Source organism: Lasioglossum baleicum, chromosome 10, assembly GCF_051020765.1.
Source record: "Lasioglossum baleicum chromosome 10, iyLasBale1, whole genome shotgun sequence".
NCBI classification, from domain to species: Eukaryota; Metazoa; Arthropoda; class Insecta; order Hymenoptera; family Halictidae; genus Lasioglossum; species Lasioglossum baleicum.
Window position 1 is genome coordinate 17,126,893 of NC_134938.1, and position 24,218 is coordinate 17,151,110.

The following is a 24,218-nucleotide window of genomic DNA, read 5'->3' on the forward strand; positions in this document are numbered from 1 at the left end:
AAGGGCCAATAAATATCTGGCTGCTCGCCGAAAGACTGTGTCGTCCCTTGAGAGTGCCTCGCGGAGACGCGATAAAACATTTTCTAGTTTATATGCTAATATCACCGGTTGTAAGTGCCCTCCGCACGCGTGCGCGCGCGGATCTGTGAATCGAGCGGTTCTACACACAAGCGGATCCTTCTTTCTTTCTTGAAGAAAGACTTCCGCGGAGGAGGCGGAATTCGAGAACTCGCGGATAGATGTCGCCGAGCAGATAAAATTGCGAGAGGTCGCGACTGTAAATTTTTCTAATTTAATGCGCCGGTTAAGTGTGAGCGGGCGAACGACTTTCCAACAAGGTGTCCGATTTCTCATTACGTGACTGTAATGCCGAGAGTCCTGCCGGGGAAAATATCGAATTCGGTGGTTACGATTAGGGGCAGGATCAAGAGCGTCGTAATTAATACCGGTGGCTGATTGATACGGTCCTGTAGCCTCGCCGGGATACCTGGGAGGTAAGCGAGTGTTACGATGACCGGTGGTTTGTTAAGTGAAAAATACGAAGTTGCGGCTCCTCTGTTTGTTGCAATGATTTAACCGCAATTACTACCGCGTTGGATATTTTAGTAGGGACCTGCGCGACAGTTACGGAGAGGGAAGACTGCAGATCGAAACGGACGTGGAAGTTGACCGCGCGGCGGGAAGTCGATGGGAGAATCGAGTGAAAGAGGACCCGGTTCGAAAAACTCAAACACGGTCGCGCGCAAGTTTACCGAGACCGTAGAAAGAACCGTAAGTTTTAATTGCAAAATCCCCGGGCGGGAAGTTCTTCGGTGGAACTTGCCGCGCAACCCTTTCGCATTCAAATTCGCGGGATGCGTCGGTCGGGGCGTCGTACAACTTTCTAGACAGACGTTTTCGCGTCGGCGGAGAATAAAATCCATTCTGTGGCTAGGGACGGTTAGGGTAGCTCTCTGTCCCTCACCCCTCGAGGTTCGATTAAATCGGGAATCGAGTCGAAATCGTGGCGAGACGGATCGAGAGACGACCGTAATTGGCCCTCCTCGCTCTCTTGTGCCGTCGATTCTCGGCTCCCTTGGCCCTTCACTTGGCCCGACGAGTCGTTAATCTTCCCCGAGATATACTTGATCATTGCACGCCTCACTACGTCTTCGTTTACGTCGAAAGGGATCGAGTGCCGACAATTTCCCGTTTCCACTCTGCCATTTCTGCGTTCCGCGCGCCTTTAAGGAGCAAAGAATGCCCGAGAGGGGTCTCGCCGAGACAGAGACCAGAGGCTACGGGGAGGGAGGAAAAAAGAAGGATCGAAAGTGGAACAAGGAAAGATAGACGAACGAGAAAGAGGGATCGAGAACTGATCAGGCTTCTTATTCTTTAACGGGCCCGCGTGCAATAAGAGAGAGGGAGAGAGAGAGAGAGAGGATCGCTTCACCGAGGGATTAGCAATCTATTCGCTAGTCGATCTCGCAAGTTGGAAATCTGGATTTCAAACGACTGGCTCGCTGCTCCTTAACGACCGATTGCTTTCAATTTAGGATTCTTTTAATGGAGCCGGACTGCCGGGTCTAGAGCCTGACGGTTCGCGGCTCCTTTCATGCCCACAAGGTATTCGAATCTTGGTACGTACACGGTTTCGGTCTACGATCCAGGACTGCAATTAGCAGCCGTGCTAATTGATGCTGCCCGATTTAGCGCTAACCATAGTCTTAACCCTGCCGATACTGCCTGGTTGGTATAGTCATATACCATAAATAGACCTCGAAACGTACGGCCCGCTCAATAAGGAAACGCTTTTGGGACTGCCGAGATAGCCTTCTCCAGACGGCTATTTATGGGCACTTCAAAATGGTTCGGTTTCTTGAATCATGTTAATAGGTTCGATATTATTCGTATCTATCGAGCGCACACGGATAAGCAGCTGGCATATTCCATAAAATTGGTATGCATAATGGGTTCACCAGGTGCGAGAGAGTGCCTTCAGGACCGTTTAGCAACAACTACGTTTCCACGTAGGTTTGATAGCGAGTCCGGATTCTGAAGTTCCAGCATCGTTTCACGGCGAGCGGGGTTAGTCTTTACGGGATTACGTGTTCACGGTAATGGAACAGCTGAAACTCCTTCGCCACTTCAGAACAATATCAGAACACGCGTATAATAACTGGCAAAGATGTCCTCTTTACGACAGCCACACTTCGGTATAATCTCGACGCGACACGGCCGATTCGATAAGCAAATTCGTCATTACGCCGGCATTAAGAGTACTCTGCGAAGAAGCGAGTTGTTTCCGATCTTCCAAGGCAGTGTTTTATCGGGTTGTCCGGAAAGTCTCCGCCGATTTCCGATAGATGGTGCAAGAACACTCTAGGAACATTGAATTACTACTACAAGGATCACATTAAGACCCACTATCCAAATCATCTCTGCATTTTCACTGATGGCTCAATGGTCACTTTGAGTTCATCGAAGTTGGGCTGACAACTTCGGTGAACCGTCATCGAACAAAATGGTGCATATCTTATTAAATATACTTGATTGTTAGTACAATTTTCTTCGTTTTCAATTTACTCCAAAAATCGGCGGAGACTTTCCGAACAACCGGATAACAATTGTAAGGCTTATAATAATTTATCGTTCTGCAAGCAACGAAAATTTTTCGGACACGTGTGTTGAGCGTACGCGACGCAGCCAGGTAGGTTTAATTAGGAAAAGCTGCTCTTTAAATAACGTTGAGGATGAAAGACGTCGGACAGGGCTTCTCTCAAACAGAGACCCTCCCGTTAGAGAAGGGATAATACGATTACGGTATGCACTCTCGCGAATGCCACGATCTCTTTCGATCGGTCGATAGCCGAATGCTTCCGAAGGAACTAGACGAAAGTTCGTACCGAGAGAAAGAGAGATTTCCCGGCTTTGAATCAGTAACATCAAACGGCTCGCTGCGATATCGCGTTGAATTCGCGTCTAGTTTTGATGCGATTTGCACAATGGATGGTTTTAATGCGCTTACAGCTCTGAATAAATAGAATTCGTAATGGTTCTATCGCGATCCCTGCCTTTGCCCCGGCACGTTTTAATCATTTCTTTGGGGAACTGAAAACGTTGAATTCAGACGAACGATTTTATTCGATTTTAATGCACCCGATTTGAAAATGTTGTGAATGGACTCCGGGTTTTATGCGTTGCATAAATTGCTGGGATATTATTGTTATCGCGTTTCACACTGGGATTTTCAAAAGCGTTTTTCGAACTGCTTCTAACTGCTTCTTGTTTCACGCAAAATGGTAATGTTACTTTGTTCCATTTAAAATGGTATTAAAAATTCACAATCGCATCGGAGAATGCGTTCAAAGGGACGGTTCAAAGGGAAATAGGACCGGCTAATTGTTACTTCGCAATTCTACCCGGTAGTTGACAGTAAACGGACAATTCAATGCGGCCTCATTCCGCTTAACAGAGAACAAACGAAGTCAACATACGCGCACCATTTTGCTAGCTGAAACCACAGTTTAGCGGTCGCAGCTACTGTTTAATATTCGCAGAAGTTACGTTTCTCTATTTAATCGAGACAAACCAGCCGGCAGCGTATGAAATCGATGCCTCGGCTGTAGAATCGAGTGCAGAAACTCGATTGTTTTTTCTTTCATCTCCGTTCACAATATCTAACTATGTCAATCTTTAAAATATCAGTAAATACAAACTGTATCGACTTTTTAATTTGAACCAGCAGGAATATCAAAAGACTTCTAAACAGCATTCTAAATATGCCAGATGAAAGCATAACCGCTCTGACCGGACTCCAACCATAAGGTAAATAAGTTGTAGAATATCATGGTCCCAACTCACCGTTTAGTTCGCATGATTCCCGGGGCTTCAAACGATACCGAGTCGTTAGGAACATCGACGTTTTCCCCGGGACTGTGTAACTGTCTGCGGCTCTCTTTCATTTTCCATGCACGAGGTAAGATTCGGTGCAGCGGACCACCGGAAATTATTCAGCTCGACCATGCATGGAAATTGCCTTCGGTAGAGCGCATTCGTACGCAGAACGCGTTTCTTCCTTTGCCGAGCTTGTTTTGCGGTTTTCGAATCCTGCGTGTCCGACCGTGTATCTGGGACGATCGTTGGAAGGAGCCACGCTTTGTTCGGCCAGTAATTAACTTTATGCTGCACGAAATTCGCGCGTCGATACCGGGCGGCACCGAATAAGATTAACGCTAAATCTACCAAGCCTCAAAAAAGTACAGTGACTCCCATTAATATTCGGACACTCTAAAAAACGCGATAATCTTTTTAGTATTGGACTATACGATTCAAACTTTTTTCGGAAGCTAGAGCACTTAGTTCACTACAGGATGTGAAAAGAAATTTTTTCGAAAATTGCAATTGGTCGGAATTGTAGAGAAAATATTAAAAGATCCATTTTACAACTTTTTTATATGGGCCTATATTGAAAATTTAAGAAATACGTTTTGTAAATCTGTTCCAATTAAACATATCTTGAAAATTTCGTCAAGATCGGTCGACGTTGCAATGAGCTACAAGCATTTAAAGATGGTAAAAATTGCAGATTTTCACGATTTTCGGCAATTTCGGCCTATAACAGCAGTAAATCTAAGAATTCTTACATCTCTCAATGACTGTCATTTTTCCCCGCATCAACCGATTTCGATGAAACTTTCACAATGCGTATAACCCGCACAGATCTACAAAACATATTTTTCAAAATTTCAATATAGGCCTGCATAAAAAAGTTGTGAAATGCAACATTTAGAATTTCCTCTACAATTCCGGTCAAATGCAATTTTTGCAAAAATTTCTTTTCACATCCTGTAGTAAACTAATTGCTCTAGCTTTCCAGAAAAGTTCAAATCGCATAGTCCAATATTTGAAAAGTTACGGTGCTTTTAAGAGTGTCCAAATATTAGTGGGAGTCACTGTAACTGGTACACTCCTTGTCAAAAAGATAGCCCAGGTGTGCTATCTTTAATTTCTCAAGGGGACACATGTAAATTTTTATTTTATTTATTTCTTACAGACGCAATTCAATTCAATCTTGAAAATGGTCCAAATTAGTGACCGAAACGTCGATTATTTGAAAATTAAGCACATGTACAATAAGATAATAATAATGAACATAAATTTTAACTAACAATAATTACTTATCAAACATATATACTTATTTAATAATGGGTACATCCCCCTTTATTTTCTATTACTTCTATTGTACGATTTGGTATCGATTTATATAGTTTTTGGATATCATTTTTACTTAACGTATCCCATTCGCGTACAATTGCATTTTTTAATTATTGTACGTGTTGATACTGCTTTCCATTCACGTATACACCGCGAACAAGTTCTGCCCAGCAATTTTCAATACTATTAAGGTCCGGGGAGCGTGCAGGCCACGGCAAAACAGATATATTATTTTCATTAAAATATGATTGGACCAATCTTGATGTGTGTACAGATGCATTATCTTGTTGAAAGATGTAATCAGGTCCAGAAATGCGTTCTGCATGATTATTTATTTGTTCTTTGATTTAATTTATGTATTGGACACTATTTATTCTCCCATTGATGAACTCGATTCTTGTCTTGCCGAAAGCAAGCCGCATATTCTGAGCTCATAATGTTTTGATATTATACGTTACAGACGAAAAATTTTACATGGGTCATTGAGAAATTAAAGATAGCACACCTGGGCCATCTTTTTGACGAGGAGTGTACGTGTTCCGTTATAAAAATGACAAGACTGATTTTATTTAGACATTGTGCGGCTCCTATTGTAATACGTGCACTACTAAATTTACTGATTATAACTCGATAACTGTCCATTATTGAGCTTTGTGTCCATTACATCTTTTGTTCAGTAGATCAAAAGCTACAACGTATGAAAAATCCAACTGACTTTACCGGGATAGATTTTCTATATGAACAGTGCGGGGTTCTTTTTGGTCCCCTCAGTGAAAGTTCGGAACAGTAGCTCGCTTTCCTTTCTCATAATGTTTGGGATACAAGCCTGTGGCCGGAGTCTGGCGGAATATCTGATTTTCGGCAGAGAGGGAGAGGGAGGGGGAGAGAGAGAGAGAGAGAGAGAGAGAGAATTTGATCGCGAACGTCAGGGGAACGCTTTCTATTATCAGCATGAGTTTGAAGGCCGCTTTAATCTCAGACCTAGACGGGGTCATTGCGGTCGCATCGCGACCGACGAGTCGTCGCTTTGTGCGCTTCGAATTGCCGAATAGCGTGGCGCAGCCGAGGTCATTAAATGAAGTTAATTACGCCTGTATAATCCGTGAACAACCTAGAATTCTGTTCTGCCGTGAAAGCCGTGCAACAACGCCGATTACAGGACAAATTGCTTCGCCGCGCGATGCAACGTCTTAATTGTGGCTCGTCTGCGCCTGTGTGTGTCTGTGCATGCGTACGTCACTGCGTACAATGCACTGGACCGACACATTTGCAAAATTAACTGTCCCCATATCTGAATCATGCGCGGAACTCGTCTGAACTTTCGATAGGCACCGTTCAATTTTACTGTTATGTCGTGGGAACAACATTTTCTATATTTTGTGCATCCTGGCACAATATCGAAGAATATAGAAGAAGTTGTGCTTCATGAAAGTAATCTGCATTTTAATATTAGCTTATCATTTAAATTGCGAATTTCATGCATTTATAGCACGTACGATTTATTCATGAATAACGAAAAAAAAACACGTAATTTATTCATGAATAATAAAAAAAAACACATATCGGCCACAGCGGATATAACCTGACTGCAGTGCGACACTTGAGGAACATCCGGACATCCGGACTCAGCAGGTGAATTTATATTTCCTATAAGAATCGCTGTAATTATACATTTTTAAGTGAACCTTTAAGCAAACTGTTGTGATCAGGATTGACGATCAGGACGATCAGGACGATCAGGATCGCAGAAGTTCGTCGGGGCTCCGCGGTCGCAAATAAACTCGATTGCAATGCGTCCCGGTGTTCCACGACAAGAGTATTTAACAAGTAATAATCAACGGTAGCCGCGTTCCAGGGTGGAACGATCGAATCTGGATAGAGCGGAGAGAAGCAGTCGGAAAAAGTGAAGCGGAACGCGAGGAGAGAAGCCGGCGAGCCGTCAGATAAGCTAACAAATGTCCCCAATGAATAATAATAAGTGGCCCGGTCCAATTTGTATTGCATTTACATTCGGCGACGTTCTGGACGTAATTTATATGGCTGGCTAGCCACCGCTCGTCCCTTAGCCTTGTTTCGTTTCTTCGTTTCCTCACCGGCCTGCTAGATAACATCAAATTAAGCCTGCTTTCTATGCAACGATTTTTATGCGCGCGGATCCTCTCTCTCTCTCTTTCTCCCCCCCCCCCTCTTTTTAACAGATTACCAGTCAGTCATCCAGTTAGGTTTATCGCAACAGATTTCTTTTAAAACTTCATTCTTATTTCGTTCACTACAGCACGCGTGATAATGGCCGAAACGATCACCTTTCAAATGCCATTTCAGTTGCGGATCCGCCATATGGTGAATCGCGTGTAACGTTATCCTACTGTTTCGGCGATATCCCGTTCTCCGATTACAAGTCGCGAAACGTAACATCGTGTACGCATTATCGCGAATAACGCGGCGCGATTGTTCGTGCCGGTCGTGAAATCAATTTCCGTTAGTTAATTGTCATCGGGCCCGTGATCGTGCGTCATTGCGGAAATGGTAACTATCGCGCGAGCACGACAAAATACGTGTAACACGCGTCGCGTCGCGTTGCGTTACGAGAACCGGGCAATTTCGTTGTAGAACTCTCGTTGCAGAATCCAGCTCGATGAAGGCTCGCCCGAATCTGTTTCGACGTCACGCTGTAATTATTTAACGGTGAGAGAGCCCACCGCGTGCTGTAAGATATTAATACGTTCCCACGGCAAACAACCGTCGGAAATTATATTCGTCTATTGAGCGTACGTCGAACGAGAGAATTCGGCGGACGATGGTTAAGCTGGTTACTACATTCGCGACGCGAAATATTTTGTAACAATTCCCCCGAAAGACCGAAGATTAAACCTCATTGTTGATTTATTTCCTACCGGTGCGCCCGGTGTGTTCGCTAACCGGATCAAACTCGGAACGCTGCGTTCATCTCCACAGTTTTTGAAGATCCTTCGGTGTCACGAAATTTGTATTATCGGGCGAACATTGATCCTTCGCTGTCGGAGCTATTTTAACCTTCCGGCGCGGAGGGAGTAGAAAAGATTCAATCCCCCCCCCCCTCCTTTTTAAAAGAAGATATTGCCTTTTCAGCTTCATTTAAATATTTTCCTTTTGCCATTCTGTTCTGTTAAAATATGACTGAATCAGGCACACGGGACAACAATACCTTTTATGATCACTCTTTAAATCAACCACTTTCCTTTATAATTTCTCTCAATATCTGGGAAAAAAGGACTGCGATTAAACGAATTTCGCACTTGTGGACGCTGTTGTAACACGTTTCGCTCTGTGACATGTTCTGGTATATAAATTCGGAAAATCTCGAAGCATAGATGTTGAAAGTAAAGGTTTAGCAAAGTAGATAACCCAATTTTGACACACATCATCCGCCCTTTTCTTCTAAAGAAGCATGAAAAGTGCGTTTAAACGAGTTTCGCTCACTGTATTGTCTCAATGGTCGCGTGGTCGGCGGAGTACGAGTAGGGGATTAACCAATAAAACAGTTCCATTATTGTCATATGCGCATTAAAGTCTTAAATTCGTCCGCTAGTAAGTTCCTTCTTATATGGAGCCAAGTGTAGAATAATTCCATTGTAAATGATTTTTATTCATTTTGTGTATATGCAATTGATATAATACCTCATACAATACTAGAATTAGATAGGTTCACTCTTCGAGTGGCAATATCTGAATCGCAAGAAGAATAATTCCAGGGAATTTGACTTTTGATCGACAGTCGATTCGGATACAGGCTCGCCGAGCGAAACGTAAACAAGGTCGACAAGATGGGGGCCGACATCGGAATTCCTTCCGCGCGGATGAAACGTTGGAAATCAGCGACGGTTGCGGGAACGTGGTCGGCGAGCGCGACGAACTCGGTGTTTTGATTACGGTGACAATTTCACCGGAAGCATAAAAGTTTCACCGTTTGCTCTGGGCTCCGGCTTGATTTTAATAAAAGCGAACGAGCGAGACTGGAAGTTCGGCTTTTGCCGGAACGGTTCGCGGCCGTGCCCGAGGAAGGAGGAAAAAACGAAAGGATCGAGGTCCTTCCAAAGTTTTCGCCGCGAGACTTTTCCTTCGGCCGGGATATTTATTCAAAGTTCGCAGAGAGGATGCAACGGGGCTACTTGGCCGAGAGCTCGTCGGAGGATCGGGAAATTGGCAGAGAGAGAGAGCTCCCAGAAATCACCACGGTGGCGCATGTGGCGTTGCGATTTTATGCAGGCACGTCAACAGGTCGGGTTCTACCGGGCCGACCAATTGTATTGTACATATGTGGAACGAGACTACTGATTCAGTAGTGCATACTAGTGTCACCAGATTGAGTCTTGTCTCCCACTCCATCCTTCGTCACGTGACTTCACTGCTTCTACCATGCACATAGCACTATTTGCATCAATCTACAGACTGCATATTTTATTAACACGTGTGTACGGTGTTGGGCGCTTGTGTGCTCGTTAGCCGAGCAACAGAAGTGCATCGTTTCTTTGGCGAGCGGCCAAAAATTAGGGAAAAGTTTATTTTACACCGGACAGCTGCGGCAAGCGGCTTGATCCATTTACGCGTGGGCCGCAATTTTCGGACGGTAAATCGGGGAATGTGTTCCCGTCGTTGCCATGAAAATGACGAGGAAAAAACGATTCGGGGAATATCAATGAACGTGATCGGGCCACGGCCGATAAGTTTAATCTTTAAACGGGTTGCGCGAAACCGAGCGGAAAAAAAGATACGATTCTCGATCCTCGATCGAGCTTCCACGAATTCGTGAATTTAATAAATAAAACCGATTTGATAACGACAACACTGTCCACCATGTAATTTTTCTGCACGCTGCACAACAACAGCATCAACGCCGGATTGTTGCGAAAAATTGCACGTCCGTCGAAGAGTTATAGCGCCTATCGGCTAAGACGGTTCTGTCCGGAGACTATGGCGGTCCATAACCGTAGCATAATAGCCAATACAAGTCCTGCGCGAACCCTAAGGACACGAAGCTATCCGACAAGCGCGCCAGTCCCTATCCTAACAAGAATACCGGGTGGGTTTGCCTATAAAAATTACTCCTGTAAACAACAACGTAATCCATCCGATTCTAGCACGGCGAACGGTCATAAACTTGAGCGTAAACACCTGTACGTAGAAGCACGGGGGGAGACCGTTCCTTCGACGCATAAAGCGCATTGTCCCCAAAGGACGAGGATTGTGGATAGCGAGAACCAGAGAAGATCCTACTCTCTCGGATGTCGCGGGGAAGTACAATGCAGCATACTCGGTCGGCTCGCGCAGGACACCAATGTAGCCATCGTTATTGCTACTTTATTGCTCGTAAATCCTGCGGCGCGGCGTGCGTATCCTGCCGTAGAAGGATACGAGCGTATCTTTTAACTGGCCCCGATGCCATCCCGAACCAGTGAGAACCGAACCAGGCGAAACGAAACGAAACGAAACGAGCCTCGTCCAACGACGTTCGACGACCACCAACGAGTACCGAAGAATCCCAGCCATCAACCTACACTACCTCCCGGCATGTTCTACTATTTTCTAATTAACTGCTCGATACAATTGATGCCTGCTCGTTAAGGATTAACTGGCCGTGCGAGCCACGGCGAAACAGCCCCGACGATTTTAGCGAGAAATCTGTTATCTGAAATCGTCTCGAGGAACCAATTAATCGTCAGCAAATTGCAAGCTTTAGTACCTTATAAATTCTTGACTTTTGTAAAATATTTAAACGGCTTTCAAACACTCGGATCGAGTATACATACATGTATTAGTAAGCGGTTCTTTTTTTCAGCTCCGGTGCAGACATACTAAACAGTTGAGAGTAGAAGCAGCTAACCGGAAGGTGCAAGACTACGACTTTATTAAACCGTTCCGCGTTTTGCGGAACGGTAATGATTGTCTTAACTACAATAGAATATTCAAACACGCTGGGAGCAGACTAGATTATTGCTGTTTTATTCACAACTCGCTAATATCACCTCGTCGACTATATAGGGTGAGTCTCCTAACGTTATCACCTCAAATATCGTTGTTGTTTTCATAAATACATACATCTAATGTCCTGGGGACAAAGTTGAATGGTAAAATAGGGCTCATACGATACCAAACAAAGGGTCTAGCAGACTAAGATTGGTCCAGCGGCCCCACCCACAATTTTTATTAATATTATGTGGAAAACAATGGTTTTAGGTTAGTTTTAGGTTGAAAGATAACCCCCTAAAATTTTAAGTCGCTAACCCTTCGTATAAGGATAATATGAGGGTAAATACCCTTAACTATATCATTTTTTTCGGTTGTTAATTAAGATATTCAGATAACGAATTTTGACGTAAACAGATGACGTAATTTTTTATTTGTTTTTCAATATTTAACTATGTTCCACCAATCCGACCATCTTGAAACTTTTTTATACGTTAGATAAGCAACAGAACATTGTTCTTGAACTTTTTGGAAGTGGTCACTCGAAGGGTTGCTTGCACAATTCCCACCCCTAAAAAATTAAATGATTTTTTTCTACCCTTAATAATTTGATCACGATGGTGAAAAAAATGTATGATATAAAAGAGGTAAGTTCGAGTATTTTCGTTTCTTTTTTATCCGAATATCTTAATTAACAACCGAGAAAAACAATGATACACAGTTAAGGGTATTTACTCTCATATCATCCTTATACGAAGGGTTAGCGACTTAAAATTTTAGGGGGTTATCTTTCAATCTAAAACCATTGTTTTCCGCACAATATCAATAAAAATTGTGGGTGGGGCCGCTGGACTAATCTTAATCTGCTAGGCCCTTTTTGTTTTTATGTAATTTTGTTAGAGACATGTATTAAGGTCACCTTCATTTTTTCAAATGGAACCACACTTTTTTAAACATCTACAATGATAGTCCCTTTACGTTTTTTCTGTGCGTGACCTTGAATGATTTTGAGTAATTATGGTCACTGAATTCGTAATGAAAGGGACTATCATCGTAGATGTTTGAAAAAGGTTTGTTCCATGAAAAAAAGTGAAGGTTTAGATATCTCTGAAAAATATTTCATAAAAGCAAAATTTTTTTTGGTGTCCTACGAGCTCCATTTTGCCACTCAACTTTGTCCTCGAGATATTTAATGTATCTTTGAAAGCAACAAAGATATTTGAGGTGATAACGTTAGGCGACTCACCCTGTATATCGTAGAAAAATTACAAAAAAATTCCAAGCGAGGCTTTAGAAGAAAACGAAGTGTAAATGATTCTCCCATGCCGAATTAGCGAAATTGTAGTTGGAGGACGCGAAGCAGCGGGAAGCTCGGAAGGTTTCCAGCCGCGCGACATTTCACGGGAAGAAAAGCCAACGAGTCGCGATTTCGGGGCGGAGGGGGCGAGTTAACTACCTTGTATTTAAGAGTGGAGAGGTTTCCCCGCGGGACAGAAAGTTGCATCGCGTCGCAATGACGATAGCCGAAACGGTTTAACGTTCTCCGGGAGTCGAGAGCCGGTAATGGCCCCAGTCGGAACAGTTTCAGAAAAATGGCCCTGCAGGCTGAACTTGAATAAACGCCGGCATACTACCAGCCCCGGATAAAACGATTTACTGGCGCAGCAGCCAGTGGATAACGCTATCCATTTGTACGTAATTCCAACATGGTCGCGCCTTATCCGCGCCCGAAACTGTTATGGCTAAACGAGTTTTCGTTTCGCGTCCAACAATCAGAATAACACTGTCTTCCGCTCCTAGGCGAATTCGTGCGCTCTTCGATTTTACAACGAAGTGGTCCTTCATTTACTTTTGGCTCTTCTTCGCCCCATAAATCGTGACAGATTACACGAGCAAATATAATCCGAATGGTATCGTGTCTGGGTTCGTTTTAATCGGGATTTCGTCGCGAACACGCTAGTAAAAGAACAATTAAATGTTTAAGACTGCAGAAAGGGGCTGAAGAGCGAAGACTGAGAGAACAATGAATTTGTTGGTGTGTTGCGGAATGCACGTAAATCAGCAATTACCGCAGCCGCTCGGCTAGATTAGAAGTATCTTCGGCTATTCAGCGTTCCAGCACAAGGAGGCGGCGGAACAATTCTCATCCGAGATCACCTTATCATATTTCATACCCCGTTACACCCTTATCAGTTTCCCGTTCCAGCGACGCGTATCCTGCCGAGGGGTGGGGGGTTTTGGGTTTGCGTATCGCGTATAAAATATTCACGCCTCGGCTTCACGCTTCCTCGGTCACGCCCCTCGATGTTTAACGAGCCGCTTTCAATTCTGACTTTCGATTGCGACGCCAGAGGAAGGTTCACCTCTTTTCATTCGAAGCGGAGGGGGGAACTCGCGCATAGACACACGTACACAGGCAGAATGCGCCGATTCAGAAGCGCCCGAGCGTGACGCTGATAGCTTTGTTGCGGCAACACGCAAATGAGAACCGCTGCGAAAGACGCCCGCCAAGGAGAATAGGAGATTCGCGAGTTCGAAAGGATAACAACGACCGAGCACAATGCGAGGGTGTCATCCACGGAAAATCGAGTGCGCGTGAACAGAGATTAAGGGGATCTGTTTCTCGGTCTATTTTTATTAAGCGAATGTCATTCGGATGTAACAATACTGGATTTTAGGGTAGACGAATACTATTAAGTTTGAGAAATGAAGGGAGCAAGACGCACTCTCAAAAGCGAGATTACATTCCTCGCGGATTCGCCCGTTGCTCGTGCTATATGTCGCCCGAAACACCATGGCGGTTACAATACGCTGTTACAGGCGCGTATCCGGAGCGGCACATGCTTCCTGTTTGCTGTTAAATAAAGCCTTTAGCTTCCACCGGACGAAACTAACGACGCGCGTTTACCGTGTAAACACCGGTGCCATTAGTCGCGCGAGCAGAAGGGATATTACGAAGTTAAGGGGTAAATTTATATGTCGACGATCGCTCCCGCTGCTAAAACGCGGTGCATCATTGACGCTACTTTCAGTAATTAGCCCCCAAAACCACGCCCGTAATTACGTGCCGATTTGCCACCGCCTCCACCCCTCCTCCTCCTCCTCCTACCACCATCGTGCCTCTCTACGCGCTGGTTTGTCGAATTAGTCGCTTTGTATTTCGTTCGCGGGATCGTTGCTTTGTTCATCGGATTATTGCCACTTTCTATATTTTTTTTGCTGCACCGAGCTCCGGACTTCCGTACTTCATCAAGTACCGTGATACACGTTCATTAAACGTGAAAAATGAACTATGTTTTGCGAATGGATACTGGGAAATTGCACATGGCATTCGTAAATGTTAGGAAAGTTTCCAACGAGCAGTCGTGGCCGAGTGGTTAAGGCGTCTGACTAGAAATCAGATTCCCTCTGGGAGCGTAGGTTCGAGTCCTACCGACTGCGAGATGTGAACCTTTATTTTTTCCACCAATTTGTTGTGCAGACCCTAAGGTAAAGGTACCAGTAGTTGACCATGTACCAGTAGTTGACCATTTTACAAGAAAAACATAAAAAAATAAGATTTTTATAAGCTGTACACTTTTGATGAAAGTGAACCTCGGATGCCATACCATCTGTTGGTTAAATTTCATAACAATTGCATGCGAAGTGAAGTATGCATAGTAATAACGGTCGTCTGAATTCATTAAGGTTAGTAATATGCCGATATATTTCTATTTCCTTAACGTTTCTGTTAAGGACAGCTGTACGGTTCAGGTAAAAAAATCCATACGTTGTGAACTTTTCGCGACTGAATTATTCGCTTTTTTAAATTCTCACAGAGTTTTATAAGCGATAAATGCATTGTTTTTGAACAATTTTCAGAAGTTGACAGACGTGACTCATTTAAATTTGTTTACGATTTATAATGTATCCATTTTACATCTACGATTGTTAGGAGTACAAAATATAATTCCAAATTTTGTAGCATGCTGTGTTTTAGAGGATGACCACATGGTCAACTATTGATTGCATACACGGTCAAGTATTGACCAATGTCCACTTTTTTAACACTTTACCGACCGATAGCCTATTAATCGCCTTCAAGAGGAAAACGAAGTAAACGAACTGTTGAATAACAATAAATGGCCTGCCTGGTTGCCTGTTGAAAAAGTTGTGAACGAACACGTAATATTTTTATATGAAGGAAATCATTTCCCTGAAGAAATTCTTCGTGTAACTAAAACTAAAGCGGCTATTTCATCCATGGAAATGTATGGGCGATTATGGAAGTGGCCAGAGGAGCCTGATGTGCTCGACTACGAGTGGAAGGCTGTACTTTCTCATATCAATGAGCCTACGAAATCGAGCAGAACTCGCAACTCTACTGTGTTCCTGAATTGAACTTTTTTGTGCTGGTAATTGTTGAAACTAAATGATAGTAAAATGATTCCCAACATTATTGCTTCAACCCTCTTTCTAGTATAAGTGGTCAACTACTAACGAACAGAAGGTCAATTACTAGATTTTTCATTTTCAAGAGTGGTCAACTTCTGAAGCAATTACTAAATTTTTAAATATGTTTCTTAAATTTGTATAAGTAATCTAGAAGATTTAAAGAGTGTCTTCAGGCATCGACTCTCGCTGCTATTTCATGACAGAGCAAGTGGTTACTATTATTCGCGTGGAAAACTTCTCTTAACTTGTCAACTACTACTACCTTTACCTTAATAATTTAGTATTAAGTATTTAGTATTTTAGTATTTAGTATTAGTTTAGTTACACCAATTTTAAGCGAAGTTATTTTATGATCACAATTAACTAGTTTTCAATTGAATATGAAAATGTCTTTTTGAATGAATTCCTGTTAACTCTTGTGTTACGGATGTTGGTTATACATATGTTTAAGTGTAAATAATTACGTGAGCAGAACACACGTGAAATTTCAGTTAAACACGTTCACCGTTCTTGTGAATGAAAAATTGTGACTACCTGTTTTGGTGGCGCGTTCATATATCAATCATAGTGTCCGTTGGACCATGATTAGAAGTAGGCCATTATAACGAACACAGTTTTTATTTTACATAACTTCGCATTTCCCGCCAACATTTGCTGCAACGGGAATAAAACGTTCACATGAAACAAAATGCATTTTTCTCATCCACCGTCAAATGTTTAAACATTTTATGCAATTTTTTCTGAAGAAAAATTATTTCCTAGAGAAGAAATAAATTTGAGAAGAGTCTACTACACAACTTTGAAATTCAGAAATTCCACAGTTTTTCACTGAAAACGTGAACTACGTATTTTATAGAAAGTAGTTGAAGAAGATTCTTGTTTTGAATTAAATAAAAAGGACCACTCAGACAGCCCCACTCCCATGTCCCCCGTACTGAGTACAGAGGATGAACGATCATCGATGACTGAGAAATTGGACGGACCCAACTTCTCGAGTCTTGCTCACGCTCAAGGAAAGGAGCTACGACTCTTCATCGTGGCTGCATCAAACTCTAAAATTGAGTTCGAGAGAAACAAGATATACTACAGAAATGATCCTGTGAAGTATGATCTTGGTTTTTCTCAGTCGCAGCGACGTATATATCGTAGAGACCAAACATCTTCAGCAGCGAGAAATCAGTTGAAGATGTTGGCCATCTGTCGGCAAGAACACGAAGTAGTTTCAATGATCTCACCACGTGTCATCTACCACAGCGTCTCCACCTTACAATTAGACCATATATGTATACAGGGTGTCCCTGTCACTGGTGGCACAAACGAGTAGGGGAGTGATTCTACGTGAAAAATTGAATCGAAAATGTAGAATAAAATGTTTTCATATGACGCTTTATATTCGAGAAAAATAAGTTTGAAAATTTGTCGAGTACGCGTGCACTTGGACCAGCTTCAGCTCGACGGATTTTTAATAAGAATTCTGATAATAATAATACATTTGCAGCGTGCTTATCAGTGGTCGCGTATAATGAATCCGCAACGCCACGGTGTCCGCGTCTTTCAGCGGCATTTGCATGACACAAGAACAAATTAGGCGTGTCGTGTTGGTCCGGTGGCGCGTTTCGTCGCCATCTAGAGCACGTGGGTGTCGAGTAACCCACACGCTAGCCTAACCGAGGTGGGTGGACACGTGTGTCGGTTGTTTGCCATGTGAAATGGCCCACAGCAACAAGACAAGTCGCCGGTACACAATGTGAGCATACATTACTTACAGGCACCTACGGCCGCCATTGTGTCACCGTGCCATACTCATCCTTGTCCTCCTTTTGCCACTTATTCCTGGATCCTCATTACTTCTCGTCCCTTTCTTTTAACTTATCTCGTGCAACAGAACTTCGGAAAAATATTGCGGAGCCAACAACGCGTAAATGCATAAAATCCACGAATTAACAACAAGAACTCTTCCTCTAAAGTACTGATTAACAAAATTGCTGTTCGAAGTTAATACGCGCCAGCGTTTCAATTATCAGAAATTGATAAGGATTAAAATATCTGCGCAACACAGTTTCAATTACATTCATAACGACAGCAGCTGTTCGTCGAAGCTTTTGTGTGCTTTGCGTGAGTACCGTGCGAGATACCGGATTAACCGGAGTAGCACACAGTGTCACAGCAAGAATGACTGTAAAACCGTGTTGTAAACTACGATCTCCTATCAGCTGTGCCGTGACGTCTTGTTATCGTAGTCTTATTAGGTTGTAAGCTGCTTGTCACTCCGAGATAATACAGACGGCGCGGCGGTTTCATCCGCGGTGCTTCCCTCTGCATCTTGTTACTGGAACTACCCTAACTTTCGCTCCCTTTAAATTAACCACGAGTGTCAAGATCGAAAGGTCGATAATGTTCTCGATTAGCGTGCAAGCGAAATTCATTGAAAAATCGGAAGCGGTGATCCGAGTTCGTTCGAATTTTGGGATCGGCGTGCTCGAGCTTCCGGTAACTAGTTCGGACAGACGGCGGGTATACACGCCGCATTATGGGCAGTGGAGAATTCGTTTGAAGGAGCTCATGAATAACAAATGCGTTCGGTGGTTATTTCTCACAGCGGCGAGCGTTTCCACGAACGCGAAATTCCGTTCCCCTCTTTGTCGGGGATCGGGGTGGAATATCGAGAGGGCGGTAAATAATATCCACGCGTGTACAGGCGTCAAGCGATAAATCACCGGGCGGCGTGACAGGAAATTGAACTTTCGAGAATACTTATGCCCTCGTGATTATTCATGTCGATAGTATGCGTTCTACTAAGTGAAAAGGTGCGAGGGGAAAAATGGCCGACATCATATTTTAGGCAGGATCGTAGATAATAAATAACGCGCCGCTGTTTTCCCCGATTCGTGCACGCGAGAGCCTCAACCTCTCAGAACACGGAAAGATACTTTCCTATTGTCTGCTCATCTTCTCGCATTTTTTGCCCGGGAGAACGATAGTCGAATGAAGAGGATGAACTCCGTACTCGAGGAATAAATTCTTACCAAATATTGAATATGTACTATGAGCAATGCCGTAACAAGGGCGTGGCGAAAGAGGCGCCCGCCACGGGCGCAACTGGGTTTGGGGGCGCAAAACAAAGAATACCGATACCGATCCGGTTAAGGGTCGCTTGGACGCTTTTCAAATCTTGCAAAACAATCATCAACTCTCATTACGAAACACGTATCCAAATCTAGACATAGAGAATTAAGGATTTTCATAACAATGCCTGTAACAACAGCTCCCTGCAAACGTTTGTTTAGCAAATTAAAAATTGTAAAATCGTACCTTCGTTCTTCTATTGGACAAGAGCGATGAACAAACATGTCTATAATATCAATTGAAAAAGATGTTGCCAAAATATTAAATTATGACGATATAATAGATGTGTTTGCAAATGAAAAAACGAGAAAAATTACTTTACAAAATATGCTGAACTGTTTTATGTTTTTATTATATTATTTTAACATATACCTATGTTTTGTATTTCTTTTATTTTGTCGTCATTGAATATGAATAAAAATTTCTTCTTATTTAGGTTATAGATTATTTATTCATATTCATACAAATACCTTGACGAAGGGTCATTCCATGCCACATCGATCACTTTTTGCAGGCACCATCGTCGATTTTGTTCTAAATGAAATATATTGTAGTCCATGTGTGTAATTAAAGGGGGTTTAGGTCATCATTTTGCCGGTTCCGAATTTTTTTAGGAATGGCAGGCGTTCAAAGGTTTCAATTTTTGTCCATTTCGGCGAAAACGTACCTCACTTACGAATTTTTATCTCAGGAACTATTTGTCCGATTGAGCTACATTTTTTTTTGTTTTATTAGAAAAGGACTGGGCTATTACAAAATAATTTTTTCAACCCCGACAATCAACTTTATAATGTCGAAAAATTTTAACAAATTCTTTTTTTTACGTTTTTTTCGATGATGGGGCTCAGTGATTTAAATTTCGAAAAAAATGTGGCAATATTCCTTGAAGTTTCCCCTTTAAAATGAGCCCTTGAAAAAGATGGGGGGTATCGTTATAATATATTTCATTTAGAACAAAATCGACGATGGTGCCCGCAAAAAGTGATCGATTTGGCATGGAATTACCCCAAATACATTATACAGGTAACTCATTTTGATGAGGTTAATAGTATTTAATATATTGCATTTAGTAAAATTTAACTTGTTACATTAAAATTTTTAATTTTTTTGTCATTATTGGGTTACGGGGAGGCGCAAGTTAGACACTTGTCACAGGCGCTTCATACTCTCGTTACGGCACTGACTATGAGATTGCATTCCTTCGCTCATTTCTCGATAATACAAGAATGGGGTTTTTCAGTAGTCAAAAACGCTAGATAAAAGATCGATCTACTCTAACCAATCGAGAAAACAGGACTTTTGAGGGCGACTACTGAAAAGCCCCATTTTTGTATTATCGAGAAATGATAACGCTATCATCCAATCCTGGAAAAAGGAGTCTACTCCCTTAAAGTTCTCTGAAGCAAGCGATAATACAATACATAGTATTTAGAATAATCTGGCCTCGTGTAATAAATTTCGAAGCACTCGTTAGAATCAATACGTCGCACAGACGCCGGGCTTGAAGGGTTAATCATAATATTTGAACAGCACTCTACTCGTGTGGGATGCGGCAAGCGTTTGCAGATATATAATTTAATTAAATTTATTCAAATTTATTCGTTTACATTTAAATTTAGTTGCTCGAGCTAAAGTGATTTCAGTGTAATGAGATTTAATCTTCTGTAAACGTTAATTGCTTATCCAGCGAGTCTCTCGCGACCTGTATTACACACGTTATCCGTGAATCTATAATAGTTTCTTTGAAAAATGACGAAAATCCGTCGAGCTGTACGATTTCATTGTCAAGGCATCGTAATCAATCCTGAAGATCAACAAGCGCAAATTGCATTACAAATTAACCGGGGCAGGGCCTCTGCGATTTTCGTCGATTGCGGTTAATTAAAAAACCACAGACGAGCATTATCCTATTGACGTTCTTTCATTACGGGGCCACGGGCAACGAGTTTTCGGCGGGGGATAGATTGTATCGCGGCATGATTTACGGACTTTTTGCACAAAGATAATGGGCCCCGGGTCGAACGAATACGCCGATAGCCAATTTCTTGGATATACCCGAAGATACACGATATACACGCACCGTGCAACCCTTCGACGGAAAATAATCTCGTTTTTATCGAGCTCTCGCAAAATCCTCCAATTAGCGCGCATAACATTACCGTAATTACAGTACCTACCGACGACGAGGGGGGAACCGCGGCATCATCGGATAGGGTTAATATGCTACCCGAAATATGACAGCGGTCGCCTTTTTCTTGCCTGTCCGTCGGCGAGAGATTATGCTCCGACCGAGAGAGAGAAGTCTACCGGTACATAAGTGCGCCATTAAAACATAGCACCGAGTTTGGGAAAAGTAAGCGAAATAAATTGATCGCCATTACGCAAGGTGTTCGGCGATCATCGAACCGCCACCGGAAATTTCGTCGGGAATCCTGAAGCTTGACCGCTTGATCATCCGTATCCCGATCACTCTTGTCACTTGGCGTTGCTGCTCGGTATGGAAAATATCAGAGGAACAATCGTTTTTAAACATTGCTATCAGCGACACTTGCAATTCGCGAGTCTCGTCCGAGTTCGGGCGAGTATCGAGCGTGCCAGAGGAGAAGAGGATGGACCGAGGTATCCGAACATGAGTCAGGGGGCTGGGCAATAAATATCCGCGGAAGGTAGAAGCGGCGTTGTTTCGGTAAATCGGTAGACGATCGCGGCAGCTCGCAGAGGCCGTCGAGAAGGCAATCTTGCTGGTTCGAGTGTCGATGCCATCTTACTCGCGTACGGAGTCACGGTTACGCGCGTCCAACAAAGAAGAAAGAGAAAGTGGCCTGGAGAGGGTCTGAGAGGAAGAAGGGGAGGAAGGCCCTGCCGAGGTGGAGGGCAGAAAGGAAGGCGACTCCTGCCTCGTTCCTCTCGGTTTTATCTAGTATCAAGAAGCGCCATCGACCGCCGCCAGGTAGGCCGTCTTCCTTGCACGATCCCATCGCGGACAGCGCATTAAAAGCAAAAATAAAATTATTGGAAACCGGCGGAATTCGGCGTCGACCAGCTGCCCGTTCGGTGGTTCCAAGCCGGTAGATATAAACGAGCACGTTCATCAAGCTGGCCGACCAGCCTTCTGGCTGTCTCTGCCTCTCTCGCTTGTCTTCGGACCCGCGGATGGCCAGCTTCTGATAGCATTATATTCCCCTCTGAAAATTTCTCCTTCTTCCTCTTTCGCTCTCTCTTCTCCTTCCTCTTTCTCTTCAGCGAGCTCCGAGCTCTTAGCTCCCAGCGTTGTCCCAAGCAAATCTCCGAGGAACTGAAGTGCCGACTTGCTGTGTGACAGCATATTTTGATGGCGATTACCTTCGGTGCATTAACGCGATGCTAGTGACACTTTGAATCCCGAGGTCCTGGTAGTTAGCTCTGGAATAATAGAGTCCCGAGCAAGATAGAAACGTTTCCGAGCGGCAGGTCGGTTATCAACCGCGGTGATCTCCAGCCGATATGCTAACGAATTGATCAGCCTTATCACCGGATTCCTACACCGGTGCGCAAGAGAGAAAGAGAGAGAGAGAAAGAGAGAGAGAGAGAGAAGCTCGCGGGAAGGAATACCGATTCGCCCGTATGCTGATGGCCGGTTAGGGCAGCGCGTCGTCTTCGTGGTCGTCCGGTTTCCCTTATCAGGATTCCGTTGCTTCGATCGGCAGGCATCGCCATTCCGCGTGCACCCGAAAGATTTCGAGGAAGCGCGAGTTTCGAAGAAGGTGCGCGAAGAGAGCTCGATTAGCTCGGCAGCCTTTCAGCAATGCGGTTTTATCTGCGTAATGATATCTTCGGAGAACCGAGAGAGAGAGAGAGAGAGAGAGAGAGAGAGAGAGAGAGAGAGAGAGAGAGAGAGAGAGAGAGAGGGAGAGAGAGAGGAGAGAGAGAGGATGGGAGGATGGGAAACGGTGACCGCTGGAGAGAAGTATCTTTCTGGTCGGCGAAATCTCGACTTCGGATTACGGCGACGTCGGTAGGTGAGACCTCGGGCTGTTCTTACAACGGTGCTCCCCGCATTCCTGCCGGTAGTGAGTAAATAATTCCCGACGCCACGGAGAAAACGTGGCTCCATTATGGTAAACCAGCGCTAAGGGGCCATGCACGCCACTCGGGAGCCGCGCTTCCAGCCGAGGAGCTATCCTCGCGAAACCGATTGCACCTCCGGGGAACGAATCCTCTTCCTCGCTTTCCAAACTGAATCTCTCTACCCCCACCACCTCTCTTTTCACGCTGTTTACCCGTCTACGGTAATGCTTTAATTGATGAACTTCCTGGCCCGCTATCTTGCCCCCCAAACGAAGAGTTATTGAGTTAGCCCCCGGCTGGGTAACAAGTCTGACGAGCGACGAGGACTTCAAACGGAATCTGGTAAATGTTTATATTAGTAATAAATGTTGTAATAAATGTTCCAGCATTATGGTCAATATAGATGTAGAATAGATATAAAGTAAGATGGAGCAAGTTTGATCGAGCCGCAAAACGAGAATCACAAAGGGCACGAATCGCGAGGGCGTATTAAAACCTCTCTATCTCGAGAGAGAGAGAGAGAGGTCGGCCGTAGAACTTATCAGGGACGTTGAGAAATACGCTGATTACAGGACTAATTACGCAAATCCGGCGCGTACACGTCGTCGACACGATAACGGCTAACCAGAGATTCCACTTTGTTGACGACGACGAATCCTCCGACTGCGAAATAATATTATCGCGGTGTGTCCCGAGGCTATTCCAGCACGATCGCGAACCCTTCGGGTGACAAAGGGCGACGAGAGCCACTATCTGACGATGACCCTTTCAGTTCGCCGGAGTTAAGGTCCTTCTTAAAAGGACTCGTCGCGTTCCCCTCTCTCTCCTCTCTTCTCTCTCCCTCCTTGCTTCTCAAACTCCCCCAGCCCCAGTCTTTTTCGTTCAGGACGCGACGACGCGCTATCGTACACCACCACCGCGCCGGAAGATAACCGCGCCGAACCGGGATGCCTTAAGGGGTTACACACACCTTAAAAGTGTTTCTTGAAAAAGTTACAGGATTATCGTCGTCCCGGGAATGAAAATAGATCCGGGAAACAACGTTCCGCCATCGTGCCCCGCAAATTGTGTGACACGCTCCCGGAATTGCGTCTGAAACGCGATTGAGCGGCTTGAGCGAGTTTCTTCTTCGAGGAAATCGATAGTGGGAATTTGATAATTTTCTTTTCAGTTCAGACTGGAAGAAAGATCACCGAGCAGATTAACATTTCAGCTGTTACCGAGTATCGAGCGGGCGAGTTATGTCTGATTTCCAGGATAATCGACTCCGTTCGATCAGCTCACAGCTACGGCGATGGCGGAGAGGAGGTATACGCAGGGGAAAATACGATCGACTAAGTTCGGGTCGAAAAACTCGAGGGAGAGACTTCTGGCGCGAGTTCCTCGACAGAAATTCCAACGATATGTACGGACTTCAAAGGGAAGACTTTGTTAATCGAGAAAAGTTCTGGTATTATTTACCCGGGGCTGTT

General features: G+C 43.9%; 1 protein-coding gene and 2 non-coding genes across 3 annotated transcripts in view; 1 reads left to right on the forward strand and 2 right to left on the reverse strand.

Moving 5' to 3' along the window:
• Nucleotides 1–24,218, reverse strand: part of Alpha-man-ia (alpha-Mannosidase class I a) — a 679,808-nt gene that overhangs the window by 517,064 nt on the left and 138,526 nt on the right. The window lies entirely within an intron of this gene.
• On the forward strand, nucleotides 14,499–14,580 carry Trnas-aga (transfer RNA serine (anticodon AGA)). Its single transcript has one exon. It is a non-coding gene; the product is annotated as a tRNA-Ser (tRNA).
• Nucleotides 16,473–16,687, reverse strand: LOC143213192 (small nucleolar RNA U3). Its single transcript, XR_013009912.1, has one exon. It is a non-coding gene; the product is annotated as a small nucleolar RNA U3 (small nucleolar RNA).